This window comes from Bos indicus, chromosome 5 (assembly GCF_029378745.1).
Source record: "Bos indicus isolate NIAB-ARS_2022 breed Sahiwal x Tharparkar chromosome 5, NIAB-ARS_B.indTharparkar_mat_pri_1.0, whole genome shotgun sequence".
NCBI classification, from domain to species: Eukaryota; Metazoa; Chordata; class Mammalia; order Artiodactyla; family Bovidae; genus Bos; species Bos indicus.
The window spans coordinates 19,709,098-19,726,143 of NC_091764.1; the positions used below are offsets into that span (position 1 = coordinate 19,709,098).

At 40.9% G+C, this 17,046-nt stretch overlaps 1 pseudogene; it reads left to right on the forward strand.

Annotated features, from left to right (window-relative positions):
* The first annotated feature begins 2,440 nt into the window (after positions 1–2,440).
* On the forward strand, positions 2,441–2,558 carry LOC139183375 (5S ribosomal RNA; annotated as a pseudogene).
* Positions 2,559–17,046: the final 14,488 nt, after the last annotated feature.

Sequence of the window (17,046 nt, forward strand, 5' to 3'; positions counted from 1 at the left end):
TAAACTGTTACCATTTCAGGGACCTTGATGTAGTGATTCAGAAAGACACAGAGCCAGACAGTGATGCATTTACAACTGCATCCACTCATCTCCAAAATGGAGAGAGCAGCACTTATCCTCCATTTCTTCCAGTGCTGTAAAAAAAAAAAAAAAGGGACAATAGCTTCTGAAGAGTTAAATAGTTTTAGTACTTACATTGGAAGAGGTAAAAACCATTTTGAAAAATACACTAGAAGCCTCAGTAGACACTTCATATTGACAAACAAATAAACCTCACATACAGTACGTACTCTTATTTATAACTTTAATAAATGGGTAAGGATTTAAGTCAAGCAGTGGGGCAAGGCAAAAGAAAGTTTCTACATAGCTTTTCAAAGTTATTTTTAGTTTTCATTTTGAAAATTTTAAAAATACAGTGAAGTATAGAAAAATAATATCACAGGTATTCATGTGCCATATCTACTTTCAAACTGGGAAGGCACAGAAAGTTTGACGGTGATTTTGTTAACAGGTTGACCTTTTTTGAAAAGTAGGTACACGTATCTCTTCTCATTGCTCCATACAGACTTATTCTTCCATGTAGAAGGTGGCGCCATTCTCCCAGGTGCCACTAGTGGTAAAGAACTCGCCTGCCAATAAGAGACTCCGGTTCAGTCCCTGGGTGGGGAAGATACACTGGGGGAGGGCATAGCAACCCACTCCAGTATTCTTGCCTGGGGAATCCACATGGACAGAAGAGCCTGGCGGATGGTCGCAAAGAGTCCAACGCAACTGAGCGCACACTCAGGCCATATTTGCTCTCTAGATCCTGCGAACACCTTCCTAAATAATTCTAAGTAGAAATGAAAGACTTTTGTAAGGATTGGTCTTTCAGAGCTAATTATTAGCATGGTAGAGTTTTCAGCAGTCTTAACTTTTTAAGCTAAGACATGTACATGCATGCCAAGTCGCTTCAGTCGTGTCGGACTCTTTGCAACCCTAAGGACTGTAGCCGGCCAAGCTGCCCTGTCCATGGGATTCTCCGGGCAAGAATACTGCAGGAGTTGCAGTGCCCTTCTCCAAGGGATCTTCCCGACCCAGGGATCCAGCCTGAGTCTCCTATGTATCCTGATTGGCAGGTGGGTTCTTTACCACTAATGCCACCTGGGAAGCCCGTTAGTCATAATCAGTTCAGTTCAGTCCATCAGTCCTGTCTCTTTATGACCCCATGAATTGCAGCACACCAGACCTCCCTGTCCATCACCAACTCCCCCAAACTCATGTGCATCGAGTAGGAGATGCCATCCACCCATCTCATCCTCTGTTGTCCCCTTCTCCTCCTGCCCTCAATCCCTCCCAGCATCAGGGTCTTTTCCAGTGAGTCAACTCTTCACATGACGTGGCCAAAGTATTGGAGTTTCAGCCTCAGCATCAGTCCTTCTAATGAACACCCAGGACTGGTCTCCTTCAGGATGGACTGGTTGGATCTCCTTGCAGTCCAAGGGACTCTCAAGAGTCTTCTCCAACACCACAGTTCAAAAGCATCAATTCTTCGGCGCTCAGCTTTCCTCACAGTCCAACTCTCGCATCCATACATGACTGGAAAAACCATAGCCTTGACTAGATGGACCTTTGTTGGCAAGGTAATATCTCTGCTTTTTAATATTATAATAGCTGTCTTCAAATAATTTTTGGCTTAACAGAAAAAATTTCTCATGTTCATTCAAAACTGAGTACCTAGCTATAGTTCAGTTCCTATAATAGTACTAGAGCCAACTCATGGAAAAGACGCCGATGCTGGGAAAGATGGAAAGCAAAAGGAACAGGGGGCGGCACAGGATGAGATAGATAGTATCACAGACTCAATGCAGATGAATTTGAACAAATTCCAGGAGATAGTGAGGGACAGAGGAGCCTGGCAAGCTGCAGTCCATGGGATCACAAAGAATTGAACATGACTGAACAACAGGAAAAAATAATAATATAGGTACCATAGGAGATGAGATACAAGGCTCACAATCTAGTGGGAAAACCAAAGAGGAAAAACAATTCTAATTCAATGTGAAGAGTGCAAGGTATGCCTATAGACTGTGACAGCTTCACAGGATAAATGATACAAAGCTGAATTTTTGAAAAATTAGCTTGGCCATAAGAGGGTTGAGGAGACATTTCAGATAGAAGGAATCACACATAGAAAGATAGGGAGGCATGAGGAAATGCTAGCTCTTTACAAATTATTAGGTTATTCACAATGCTGGAATACAGGATGTAACTGAGGTTAGATATAGACATTCACTTGCTTGTGAGTGTCTAGGAGTCTCCAGTGGAGGCGTGTGTCAGTGGTGGCCTGCTGCAGGGTTGGGGGCACTGAGTGTAGCAGTACATGCATGGGACCTTTCGAAGGAGGTCACCATTATCTTCATTACCTCCACCATAGTTTGGCCACAGGTAAATAGCAGGAGTCTACGGCCATACCACCCTGAACGCGCCCGATCTTGTCTAATCTCAGAAGCTAAGCAGGGTCGGGCCTGTTAGTACTTGGATGGGAGACCACCCGGGAATGCCTGGTGCTGTAGGCTTTTTTTTTTTTTTTTTTTTAATTTTAGGCTTCCCTGGTGGCTCAGACGGTAAAGCGTCTGCCTGCAATGCTGGAGATCCGGGTTCACTCCCTGGTCCAGGAAGATGCCCTGGAGAAGGAAACGGCAACCCACTCCAGTACTCTTGCCTGGAAAATTCCATGGACAGAGGAGCCTTGTAGGCTACAGTCCATGGGGTCGCAAAGAGTCAGACACGACTGAGCGACTTCACTTTACTTCAAATGGCAGTAAGGGAACACAGCTCCACCCATCAACAGAAAATTTGATTAATGATTTACTGAGCATGCCCCGCCCATCAGAACTAGACCCAGTTTCCCCCTCAGTCAGTCTCTCCCATCTGGAAGCTTACATAAGCCTCTTATCCTTCTCCATCAGAGGGCAGACAGACTGAAAACCACAATCACAGAAAACTAACCAATCTAATCACATGGAGCACAGCCTTGTCTAACTCAATGAAACTATGAGCATGCCGTGTAGGGCCACCCAGGACAAACAGGTCACGGTGAAGAGTTCTGACGAAATGTGGTCCACTTGAGAAGGGAATGGCAAACCACTTCAGTATTCTTGCCTTGAGAACCCTATGAACAGTTTGAAAAGGCAAAAATAGGACACTGAAAGATGAACTCCCCAGATTGGTAGGTGCCCAATCTGTTACTGGAGATCAGTGGAGAAATAACTCCAGAAAGAATGAAGAGACAGAGCCAAAGCAAAAACACCCAGTTGTGGATGTGACTGGTATGGAAGCAAGGTCCGATGCTTTAAGAGCAATATTGCATAGGAACCTGGAATGTTAGGTCCCTGCTGCTGCTGCTGCTGCTGCTAAGTCGCTTCAGTCCTGTCCGACTGTGTGCGACCCCATATACGGCAGCCCACCAGGCTCCCCCATCCCTGGGATTCTCCAGGCAAGAGCACTGGAGTGGGTTGCCATTTCCTTCTCCAATGCTTGAAAGTGAAAAGTGAAACTGAAGTCGCTCAGTCGTGTCCGACTCGTAGTGATCCCATAGACTGAAGCCTAACAGATGGCTCCATCCATGAGATTTTCCAGGCAAAAGAGTACTGGAGTGGAGTGCCATTGCCTTTTCTATGTTAGGTCCATGAACCAAGGCAAATTGGAAGTGGTCAAACAGGAGATGGCAAGAGTGCACGTTGACATTCTAGGAATCAGCAAACTAAAATGGACTAGAATGGGTGAATTTAACTTGCTGCGGCTAAGTCATTTCAGTCGTGTCCGACTCTGTGCGACCCCATAGACGGCAGCCCACCAGACTTCCCTGTCCCTGGGATTCTCCAAGCAAGAAAACTGGAGTGGGTTGCCATTTCCTTCTCCAATGCATTAAAGTGAAAAATGAAAGTGAAGTAGCTCGATGACCCTTATATCTACTACTGTAGGCAAGAATCCCTTAGAAGAAATGGAGTGGCCACCATAGTCAACAAAAGAGTCTGAAATGCAGTACTTGGATGCAATCTCAAAAACAACAGAATGATCTTTGTTCGATTCCAAGGCAAACCATTCAACATCACGGTAATCCAAGTCTATACCCTGACCAGTAATGCTGAAGAAGCTGAAGTTGAACGGTTCTATGAAGAACTACAAGACATTCTGGAACTAACACCCCCAAAAGATGTCCTTTTCATTGTAGGTGATTGGAATGCAAAAGTACAAAGTCAAGAAACACCTGGAGTAACAGTCAAATTTGGCCTTGGAGTACAGAGTGAAGCAGGGCAAAGGCTAATAGAGTTTTGACAAGAGAATGCACTGGTCATAGCAAACACCCTCTTCCAACAACACAAGAGAAGACTCTACACATGGACATCACCAGATGGTCAACACCTAAATCAGAATGATTATATTCCTTGCAGACAAAGATGGAGAAGCTCTAAACAGTCAGCAAAAACAAGACAGGGAGCTGACTGTGGCTCAGATCATGAACTCCTTATTGCCAAATTCAGACTTAAATTGAAGAAAGTAGGGAAAACCACTAGACCATTCAGGTATGACCTAAATCAAATCCCTTATGATTATACAGTGGAAGTGATAAATAGATTTAAGGGACTAGATCTGATAGAGTGCCTGATGAACTATGGATGGAGGTTCATGATATTATACAGGAGACAGGGATCAAGACCATCCCCAAGAAAAAGAAATGCAAAAAAGCAAAATGGCTGTCTGAGGAGGTCTTACAAATAGCTGTGAAGAGAAGAGAAGCGAAAAGTAAACGAGAAAAGGAAAGATATATCCATTTGAATGCAGAGTTCCAAAGAATAACAAGGAGAGATAAGAAAGCCTTCCTCAGGGATCAATGCAAAGAAATAGAGGAAAACAATAGAATGGGAAAGACTAGAGATCTCTTCAAGAAAATTAGAGACACCAAGGGAACATTTCATATTGAGATGGGCTCAATAAAGGACAGAAATGGTATGGACTTAACAGAAGCAGAAGGTATTAAGAAGAAGTGGCAAGAATACACAGAAGAACTATCCAAAAAGATCTTCATGACCCACATAATCACGATGGTGTGATCAATCACCTAGAGCCGGACATCTTGGAATGTGAAGTCAAGTAGGCCTTAGGAAGCATCACTATGAGCAAAGCTAGTGGAGGTCATGGAATTACAGTTGAGCTATTCCAAATCCTAAAAGATGATGCTGTGAAAGTGCTGCACTCAATATGCCAGCAAATTTGGAAAACTCAGCAGTGGCCACAGGACTGGAAAAAATCAGTTTTTCATTCCAATCCCAAAGAAAGGCAGTGCCAGAGAATGCTCAAACTACCGCACAATTGCACTCATATCACATTCTAATAAAGTAATGCTCAAAATTTTCCAAGCCAGGCTTCAACAATACATGAACCGTGAACTACCAGATGTTCAAGCTGGTTTTAGAAAAGGCACAGGAACCAGAGGTCAAATTGCCAAAATCCGCTGGATCATCGAAAAAGGAAGAGAGTTCCAGAGAAACATCTATTTCTGCTTTATTGACTATGCCAAAGCCTTTGACTGTGTGGATTACAATAAACTGTGGAAAATTCTGAAAGAGATGGGAATACCAGACCACCTGACCTGCCTCTTGAGAAACCTACATGCAGGTCAGGAAGCAACAGTTAGAATTGGACATGGAACAACAGACTGGTTCCAAATAGGGGAAGGAGTACGTCAAGGCTGTATATTGTCACCCTGCTTATTTAACTTACATGCAGAGTACATCATGAAAAACGCTGGTCTGGATGACCCACAAACTGGAATCAAGATTGCTGAGAGAAATATCAATAACCTCAGATATGCAGATGACATCATCCTTATGGCAGAAAGTGAAGAAGAACTAAAGAGTCTCTTGATGAAAGTGAAAGAGGAGAGTGAAAGAGTTGGCTTAAAGCTCAACATTCAGAAAACTAAGACCATGGCATCCGGTCCCATCACTTCATGGCCAATAGATGGGGAAACAGTGGAAACAGTGTTAGACTTTATTTTTTTGGGCTCCAAAATCACTGCAGATGGTGATTGCAGCCATGAAATTAAAAGATGCTTACTCCTTGGAAGGAAAGTTATGACCAACCTAGACAGCATATTCAAAAGCAGAGACATTACTTGGCCAACAAAGGTCCATCTAGTCAAGGCTATGGTTTTTCCAGTGTTTATGTATGGATGTGAGAGTTGGACTATAAAGAAAGCTGAGTGCAAAGAATTGATGCTTTTGAACTGTGGTGTTGGAGAAGACTCTTGAGAGTCCCTTGGACTTCAAGGAGATCCAAGCAGTCTATCCTAAAGTAAATCAGTCCTGAGTATTCATTGGAAGGACTGATGCTGAAGCTGAAACTCCAATCCTTTGACCACTTGATGCGAATAACTGACTCATTTGAAAAGGCCCTGATACTGGGAAAGACTGGGGGCAGGAGGAGAAGGGGACAACAGAGGATGAGGATGATGCTGGATGGCATCATCAACTCAATGGGCATGAGTTTGGGTAAACTCTGGGAGTTGGTGATGGACAGGGAGGCCTGGTGTGCTGCAGTCCATGGCATTGCAAAGAGTCAGACACGACTGAGCAACTGAAATGAACTGAACTGAGGTTAGATATAGGAATGAGTTTGGAGAGGAAGAATAAGGTAGGCTGGGACCAAAGTCTTTACTATAAATTGAAGAAGTATAGTTTTAAGCAGCAGAGGATCAGATGTATGTTTTAAAAAGCTACTCTGATAGCATCATGAATTAATGGTTGGAAGGGGTGGAGACAACTCCTTGGGAAGTTTGGGCTATTTCAGTAATGCAGTTGGAAGTGATGAGTGTGTAAAACAGGGCAGTGGTGATGGGCATGGAGATTGAGGAAAATATTAAGGAGTTGGACTCTAAAGGACTCTGAGATCAACTGAATTGGAGGTGGAAGGACAATGGAGAAGAAGAACTCAAATTTACCTCAGGTTAAGGTTGGAATTCTATGCTTACAAAGTAGTGAGTTCCTCATCTCTGGAAAAGGGAAGCCTTTCAGCAAAATCTGCATTTTTAACTGTTGGGAACTTTTGCATTGAATAGAGGACTGGAATCTCATTATCTCTAACCCTTTTTACTCAAAGAAAAGTCCTATTTACATTTGTATTACTAGAAAGTTAAACTATCAGAGAGTCGTTTTAAATGAACAACTTCTCTAAAGATGAAATCTATAGATTTTCTTCTGTTTCTTCAGTAACTTTCATAGGGCCATAGTGATTTTCCAATAATCACATAAATAATTCCTCATCTTGTCCTTCAGTCGCTGAGTTGTCCCTGACTCTTTTCGACTCTGTGGATTGCAGCATGCCAGGCTCCCCTGACCTTCACTATCTCCTGAAGTTTGCTCAAACTCATGTCCGTTGAGTTGGCAATACCATCCAACCATCTCGTCCTTTGTCGTCCCCCTCTCTTCCTACTTTCAATCTTTCTCAGCACCAGGGTCTTTTCCAATGAGTCGGCTTCTAGCATAAGGTGGTCAAAGTACTGGAGCTTCAGCTTCAGCATCAGTCCTTCCAATGAATATTTAGGGTTGATTTCCTTTAGGATCGACTGTCTTGATCTCCTTGCTATCCAAGGGACTCTCAAGAGTCTTCTCTTGAGAAGTTCTCTTGTGGTTCTCTTGAGCATCACAGTTCAAGGGCATCAGTTTTTTGACTCTCAGCCTTTTTTATTGCCCAGCTCTCACATCCATACAAGAGTAATTGTCTAGGTAGAGTGTCTTGAGATATTAAGTTAATGCTCTAAATAAGCATATACATTTGTTTGTTTCTTTATATATCTAGATAAAGAAAGATAGAGATATCATATATATTTGAAAGTTCTATCTATACAGGAGTTTCTGTAGTATATACCTATGGTTCCTATAAACATTCTATCTGAACCAAACTCCAAAGATTTAGGTTAAAATGTATTTTGGATTTGATACAAATCTTTGGGCTTCCTTGATGGCTCAGATAGTAAGAGTCTGCCTGCAATGCAGGAGACCTGGGTTCTATTCTTGGGTTGGGAAGATCCCCAGAGAATGAAATGGCAACCCACTCCAGTATTCTTGCCTGGGAAATCCATGGACAGAGAACCCTGGTGGGCTACAGTCCATGGGGTCGCAAAGAGTCAGACACGATTTAGCAATTTAATATTTAATACTTAATCTCCATATTAAGGCATTTACTCCATCTGAAGCTGAAAGTTGTCAAAATTAATAGTCGTTAATGGTGATTAAAAAGGAACGATCAGGAAAGGAGCAAGTGTTTCCTTAAAAAAAAAAAAAAACAACTTCCTAATAAATACACAAAACACAACTTAGTAAGTGGCAAAAATAATTGAGGCCAAAATGACCAATTCAGTGAGTGAGATAAAAGGATTGAAAATATCACTCTTATTCCCTTTGGACCAAATTTTTGGACAATATTCAGTTCAGTTCAGTCGCTCAGTCGTGTCTGACTCTTTGCGACCCCATGAATCGCAGCACACCAGGCCTCCCTGTCCATCACCAACTCCCGGAGTTCACGTCCATCAAGTCGGTGATGCCATCCAGCCATCTCAGCCTCTGTCGTCCCCTCTTCCTCCTGCCCCCAATCCCTCCCAGCATCACAGTCTTTTCCAATGAGTCAACTCTTCACATGAGGTGGCCAAAGTACTGGAGTTTCAGCTTTAGCATCATTCCTTCCAAAGAACACCCAGAGCTGATCTCCTTCAGAATGAACTGGTTGGATCTCCTTGCAGTCCAAGGGACTCTCAAGAGTCTTCTCCAACACCACAGTTCAAAAGCATCAATTCTTTGGCACTCAGCTTTCTTCACAGTCCAACTCTCACATCCATACATGACCACTGGAAAAACCACAGCCTTGACTAGACGGACCTTTGTTGGCAAAGTAATGTCTCTGCTTTTCAATATGCTATCTAGGTTGGTCATAACTTTTCTTCCAAGGGGTAAGCGTCTTTTAATTTCATGGCTGCAGTCACCATCTGCAGTGATTTTGGAGCCCCCAAAAATAAAGTTTGCCACTGTTTCCACTGTTTCCCCATCTATTTCCCATGAAGTGATGGGACCAGATGCCATGATCTTCGTTTTCTGAATGTTGAACTTTAAGCCAACTTTTTCACTCTCCTCTTTCACTTTCATCAAGAGGCTTTTTAGTTCTTCTTCACTTTCTGCCATAAGGGTGGTGTCATCTGCATATCTGAGGTTATTGATATTTCTCCATTAGTAAGATGTTAAGACTGCCTTTCCTCTCCGCTGCTGCCCTTTCTGTGTCTTCCATTGAATACAAAGCATTTTCCTGTTGCCCAGACTCCTTCCTGGTACTCCACGCTGGCCTCATCCCATCAGACCTAGGGTCTTTCTTTCCTTCCATAAACCTAAAGTGATAAAGGATGGTGTGAATTTTAGACTCCTCAATAAATAGGAGACATATTTTTCATTAGAAAACAGGCACTCCTTCGGGTGAGTCTCAAATCAAAGAACACCCAAGGAAATGCCAACTTTATAACACTTTCTTTCCAAAACTGCCCACTGTAATACTAGATCTGAACTGTCATTCATTATTTTCTATTGTGTACACTTGACCTCTCTTCTTGCCTTTAAAAAAAGAAACAAAACAAAACAAAAAACCAGGATGTGTGGCAATCAGCTGACTCATATTCTTGCCACAATGATGACTCAGGACATTGATAAGTATGTGTCTTTCATACTTCCCTCCACCCCTGTCACTTTTCCACTGTATCTCACTGAATGGGTGTGCTAATCACTAAAATCCCCAGTGCAATAATACACAAAATTTTCCATGACTATAAAGAAAGATTGAGTTTTATAGGGCTTGAATACCATCCACGAGTCCACTTTCTTTTGATTTTCTTGCTTGCCTTCCAGATTTGGTGAACAAAAACTTAATAGGCAAAGAGTAGACTATTATCCCTTTAATTGACCTCCACTGGCTAATTCATAGGTGGCTTTCAGAAATGCACTTATTATACAATTAACAGAGATTTGTGTCTCCTTTGTAAGACATTGGCTGTAAAAGCTTTGTTTAATATTAGGTTGGTGCAAACGTAATTACAGTTTCGGACCGTTAATTTCAAATCATTATAACTAGGCTCAAACACATCTTTATTAATCAAAATAGGAACCATTACAATCAACACATTTTTGCTAACAAAAAACAAGTATGTTTATTATTATAGCATAAAAATCTGGGCTTCTGGTTCAGATGAAATTTTGGGAAAGCATTTTCTGCATCCTACTGGTTGTGGAAGTGTTTTCCCTGCAAAAAGTTGTCAAGATGCTTGTGTTACTCAGTTGGTGAGAGGTCAGGCAAATGTAGAGGATCAGGCAAAACTTCGTAGCCCAGTTTGTTCAACTTTTGAAGCCTTGGTTGTGTGATGTGCGGTCGGGCACTGCAGTAGAGAAGAATTGGGCCCATTCTGTTGACCAATGCCGACTGCAGGCATTGCAGTTTTCAGTGCATCTCATCAATTTGCTGAGTATAATTCTCAGATATAATGGTTTTGCCCGGATTCAGAAAGCTGTAGTGGATCAGGCCAGCAGTAGACCACCACCGAACAGTGACCGTGACCTTTTTTGGTATAAGTTTGGCTTTGGGAAGAACTTTGGAACTTATTCTCGATCCAACCACTGAGTTGGTCATCACCAGTTGTCATATACAATCCACTTTTTGCTGCACATCACAATCCAATCGAGAAATGGTTCATTGTTTTTGCGTACAAAAAGAGAAGATGACTTTTCAAAATGAAATGTTTTTTTTTCAGTCAGTTCACAAGGCACCCACTTACCTAGGTTTTCACCTTTCTGATTTGCTTCAAATGCCAAATCATAGAATGGTCAACTTTGAGTTCTTGGGTAACTTCTCACATAGTTGTAAGAGGATCAGCTTCCTTGTCAACTTCCGATGGCCAGTCACTGCACTCCTCATCTTCAAGTTTCTTGTCTCCTTTGCAAAACTTCTTGAATTACGGCTGCTCTGTATGTTCATTAGCAGTTCCTGGGCCAAATGCTTTGTTGATGTTGTAAGTTGTCTTCACTGCTCAACAACTCATTTTGAACTCAAATAAGAAAACCACTCGAATTTACTTTTTGTCTAACGTTATTTTCATAGTCTAAAATAAATATAAAATAAACAGCAAGTGATAAGTCATTAGCAAAAAACATAAAGTGAGAAAAGCACATTAAAATGATATGTAACATAACCACATTTATATAGAATGCCTTCCAATATCAAAGGGCAAATTTCAACAATGCAAAAACCGCAATTACTTCTGCACCAACCTAACACTTGCCCATCACATTCCATTCCAGTGTCAATAGTTTCCTGCTCAAAGACTGATTTCTCAAAGTCTAGGCAGTCTCCTCAATCTTCCACATTTCTCTTAAGGTCCTCTCTGAAATCTTTCTCTTCAAAAATTCCAGTGCTTCTGCTGGTCTTATTTGTAAAACAAAACAAAACAAAAAACTTCGTATTTTCAAGAAGATTGGAATAATCAGACTTCGTTTCCCTGCTCATGTCTCTTCTGTAATTATCATATCCTGTTGCTTTAGAGTGATCCTTCTACTCTAAGATTCATACTCTGGTTTTATAATTTAGGTAATTATGAAATATATTCCAGACAACAATTCTGGTCTTCAAGTGAGGTGGTTGTAAATATAGTATTATTAGATTTCAAGAGTGTTTCCATCTTCTGTATTTGTCATATATTTGTCTTCACCTCAACGCTGAAATATTCTGCACTTGACTTGTATCTACTTTTTCCTCCTCCTTCTTCTGATAGTTACAAGCTTTTTCCTTCCGTCACTACAAGCTGTCCTATTTCTTCCCTAGTCTAATGGTGCCCTTATGTTCCATATACTTGGGCTGCCTGTTTGCTCTCAAGTTTATTTCTCCTCGCTTTTAAGAGAGTACAGAATTTGAGCATGGTAAATGCAATTGATATTCTCTGTTATTTGTCAGGCAAGTAGCTAATTTAAGACTTAAAATAGTAGTGTACATTGTTATACTTAACAATTATAAGTGGCCAAGTACCAATTTTGTGCTTTTAGCTGTAGAAAAGAAAGTTTTCTTACAAAACCATGACTATATACTATCAGTAATAAAATATTCATGCTGATCATAGTAGTAAGATTATGAAAGTTAGAAATGCTGATATTCTAATACCACCATCTCTCCCCCGTGATACTTAGTAGAACACGGAACTAGGTCTAAATCTAGAGCATTTTTCTTTACAGTTTAATTTTATAGCTCATTCTAACTAAAAAGTAAATCTTTTCTAAAACTACTTCTGTTACCACTGAACAGTGTTGTTGACAGGCTGTTACTACAGTGTCAGTGGTAACCTTGCTTTTAATAGAATTGATTCTATCATCCACCCCAGATAGGGCAGAAACTGAACTGGTGAAGCTTGTTGTTTAGTCGCTAAGTTGTGTCCGACTCTTTGCGACCCCATGGACTGTAGCCCACCAGGCTCTTCTGTCCATGGGATTCCCCAGGCAAGAATACTGGAGTGGGTTACCATTTCCTCCTCCAGGGGATCTTCCCGACCCAGTGATTGAACCTGAGTCTCTTGCATCTCCTGCACTGGCAGGTGGGTTCTTTACCACTGAGGATAAGTCTAAATTTCTGGAGCATCTTTTTTTTTTTTTTCTTTCAGAATAAATATTTAATTATGCCAGGACACCTTCTGAAAAAATTGTGACACACAATGGGATTGATTTTCCCTCCAAGTAGGGCACTCATTATGTATTTGAGAAAGGAACTAACACTTTTTAAGTCTTTCTAAGTGATGGCTCTATTCTAGGCACTTTGAAATATTCATCTTTCAAACATTTGAAACATTCATCACTTTCATCTTCACTGTATCCTACAAACTAGATACCATCATCCCAGTTTTACAGATGAGTAATTAAGAAATAACTTGCCCACAGTTGCACAGTTATTACTAGGAAGAGCCAGGGTTATGACGAAGAGCTGATTCTAAATCTCACATTCTTTTCACTTTCTTTGAATAGGCCCTTCCTCCTCTTTCTTAAGGAGAAATATCAGCCTTGCAGTATATTATGATGCCTACCTTGAGAGCACTATAGCCTAATGGATAAGAATGTAGGCTCTGGAGTTGAACTACTTGGGTTCCTACCACTCACTAATTGTGTATTAATATCTTAAACAACAACTTGATGTATCTGTGCCTCAGTTTCTTCATCTGTAAAATGGGGGTGACTATAGTTGACACCATAGTGTGGTTTTTGTGAGGACCAAGCCAAAGAATACGTGTCAAGTAGTCACTTGAGTGGCTGACATATACAGAGTGTTTAATAGGTCCCATATTCTAGGAAGGAGAAGGCAATGGCACCCCACTCCAGTACTCTTGCCTGGAAAATCCCATGGATGGAGGAGCCTGGTAGGCTGTAGTCCATGGGGTCGCTAAGAGTTGGACACAACTGAGCGACTTCACTTTCACTTTTTCACTTTCATGCATTGGAGAAGGACATGGCAACCCACTCCAGTGTTCTTGCCTGGAGAATCCCAGGGACGGGGGAGCCTGGTGGGCTGTCATCTCTGGGGTCGCACAGAGTCGGACACAACTGAAGTGACTTAGCAGCAGCAGCAGCAGCATATTCTAGGAGTTTACTAAAAACTGGTCTTTCTGTGGGTAGAGAAAAGAAGTCTGGGTTGTAATTTATTTTCTCTTGGCTACTTATGGCTGGCTTATCTAGCAATCAATGTTTTTGACCCTTAACCAATTTTACATATTCATTATTTTTCCTTCATGCAACATAGAAGATTAAAACATGACCATGTGCTAACCCTCCCTTTGAGAGAGGGAGTCCAATTCTCCTTCTCTTGAATATAGGCTAGACTTGGTGACTTGCTTGGTGAATAGATGGAGTGGGATATGGGAAGCTAATTAACAGAAAGTTTTGAATCTTCTGCCTATACCTCTTTGAATGTTCATTTAGAAGCTCTCAACCACTGAGGAAGAAACCCGATTGCCTTGAGAACTCCATCTTGGACAGTCAGATGTAGGCCCTCGGGTCGTCAGGCCCATCAAAGCCCAGCCTTCTAGTCATCTCTGCCAAGGAGTCAGAAATGTGAGCATATCTGTCTTGGATCCTCCAGATTAGCCCACCTCCAAAATGAATATCACCGAAGGCCCTCAGTTGTTAGAAGAATCTCCCAACTGACCCTTGCCCTAATTCCTGACCCTCAAAAGCGTGAGCTATAATAAAATTGTTGTTGTTTTAAGCCACTACATTTTGGGGTAATTTATTACATAACAACATATAGCTGAAAATGTACCTATTTATTTAAAAAGAAAGTATTCTGCCAGTAGCTGTTGTAGACACTTGGGGGATGCATCTGTTAATAACCCAGGCAAGGCCATTGTTCTCATGAAGGCTACATTCTACTGAGGGAGACAGACAATAAAAAATAGACAGCACATACATAATTTCAGATACACATAAATACTCTGGAGAAAAAGTAAAGCAAATAAAAACAGAGACGGACAGGGATAGCTGTGTGTAGATATTTAGGTCAGCTGGTGGGGAAAGACTTTTTTGAGCCATTTGAGCAGAAATTCAATTATGCTTCACTTACTCACTCACTCATTAATCCACCTACCTATTCAATGAGCAAGCAATTATTAACCACTGCTCTGTGTTGGGCATGGTAGTGAAGAATAAAATAATGATACTCTTGTGAAGTAAACCTACATGTAATATGTAGATAACAATATTATATGAATGTGCTATCAAAGAGATATGCACATAGAGCTTTGGAAGATGATAAAGAGGCATCTGGCCCAACCATGAGGAAGCTAGGAAGATATAACACTTCTTTAAGTAATATACCTCTCAAAGGAATCAACTGGGGGACCTTAATATTTATTGAAATGATGCTTCTTACTCAAATGCTATGGCTCAAAACATATCAGCAGCTTCCCTTTTGCTACTGTGCACAGAGAGCACAGTGCTTAGCCTATAGACATTGCAGAAATATTTATTGAATTAAAATTGCTTTAAAATTCAGTTATAAGTCATAGAAGAAAATTTCTTGCTATTGCTACTCCCTTTTTTTAAATCAAAATGATCTTAGATAATAATATGATTATTCATTTCCTTTATTCATCAGACTTAGCCCTGAAGTTCCCCCCCCCCCCATAAAAGTTATACTAAATAATGAAGATTTGCCATCACTGAGGATGTTCAAAAGAATACCCTTTTCACTTTTCAAAGGATGGCTCCAAAAAAAAAGTGTTGAAAATATTTTCAGCAGTAGTAGCAGCAGAGACAGCATGAATGTAAGGCTTTCTGGGGCAACTCAGCTGAAGGAAGCATCAATTCTTTTGGATGTCTAAGTGAAGCTGTTTTTGTTTTGATGAAGCAATTGTAGCTGTATAATCATGCCATGTTTTTACAGATGAGTTGGGCTTGGTCTCAATTGGACCCCTTTTTTCAACTATCTTCTGTGCTCCATGTGTGTGTTAGTTGCTCAGCCGTGTCTGACTCTTATGACCCCACGGACTGTAACCCACTGGTCTCCTCTGTTCATGGGATTTTCCAAGCAGGAATACTGGAGTGGGTTGCCATTCCCTTCTCCAGGAGATCTTCCCTACCCAAAGATCGAACCTGGTTCTCCTTCACTGCAGGCAGATTGCTTACAGACTGAGCCACCAGGGAAGCCTAAGAATACTGGAGAGGGTAGCCTATCCCTTCTCCAGGGGATTTTCCCAACCCAGGAATCGAACCAGGGTCTCCTACACTGCAGGTGGATTCTTTACCAGGGAAGACCCCAGTGCTCCATGGATTCCCTCAAATATGTCTTCCACTTCAAACTTCTGATTTCTTATTGTCTATACCCAAAAGTTTCCCCAAACCCCAAAATTCTGTTTATCCTAAGCTTAGCTAACTTTCTTGGCTTTCCAAACATGTACTTCTCTTTTAATCCATACTTAATAAATGGTGTTATTACCACTGTAGGTGCCTCAGGTAAAAATGCAGAAGTCATTTTGAACACTTGTTTCCTCAATATTCTCGACCAATCTCTCAACACACCATATTGATTCTACTTTCAAAATATATCTGAATTTCCAGTCACCCCCTCCCACTACAATTACCTTGATTCAGGATTTTAGTAGTCTTTTGTAACTATTATCTCTTCTGCATGAAACGCTCTACCTGGTCAACACATTTTTCAAAACATGAGTTAAACTCATTTGTTCCGTATACTGTAGCATCTTGTTCATGACTCGGTAGTAGCCTTAGCCACTTTGCAGTATTAATCATTCATGTTAGGTCTGTGCTTAGTTTTCTTTTTTCACAGTTTATATGACATCTCATTAATTTCTTTAGTCAACAAGTATATATGCAACTGATGTACAAAGCAGACATTATCTTAGAACTCGTGGAGCATATAAGTGACGAAGATGGATAATAAAGAAAATAATTATAGATAGAACAATGAGCACAATGATAGGTGGATGACAGGCAGCCATGAAAATACATAATGTAATCAAATGAGGTGAGAAAAAGGTTTTCCTGAGGCAATAACGTTTATCTGAGACCTGAAAGTTGAGTTAGAGTCAGCGAGATTGAGAAATGGGAAGGTAGGGTTATAAGGGAGAATGTTCCATTTAGAGGAAATAGCATATGGAAACACTCGGAGGCCACAAAGAAAGGGAAAGGGTTGAAATAAAACTATAAAGTTATCAGTAAACATCTACTGAGTGAATATAAGGGGACATGAGTCCATTTATGCTGAGCATTCTGAAGAACATAAAACTCTTTTTGGTTTAATTACACAAAAAACTTTTACAATAGTTTGTGGACTTCTCTGAATTCTTAAATAGAAACCACATAATTTCACTTCTATTTGACAATTCAAAATTATCAATAATAATTTCAGTAATTGTATTGATGTGGCAGTCATTATTAGCTGCCTTTATTCATATCCCCAAACTCTCTTCTCCTTTGTTAATAA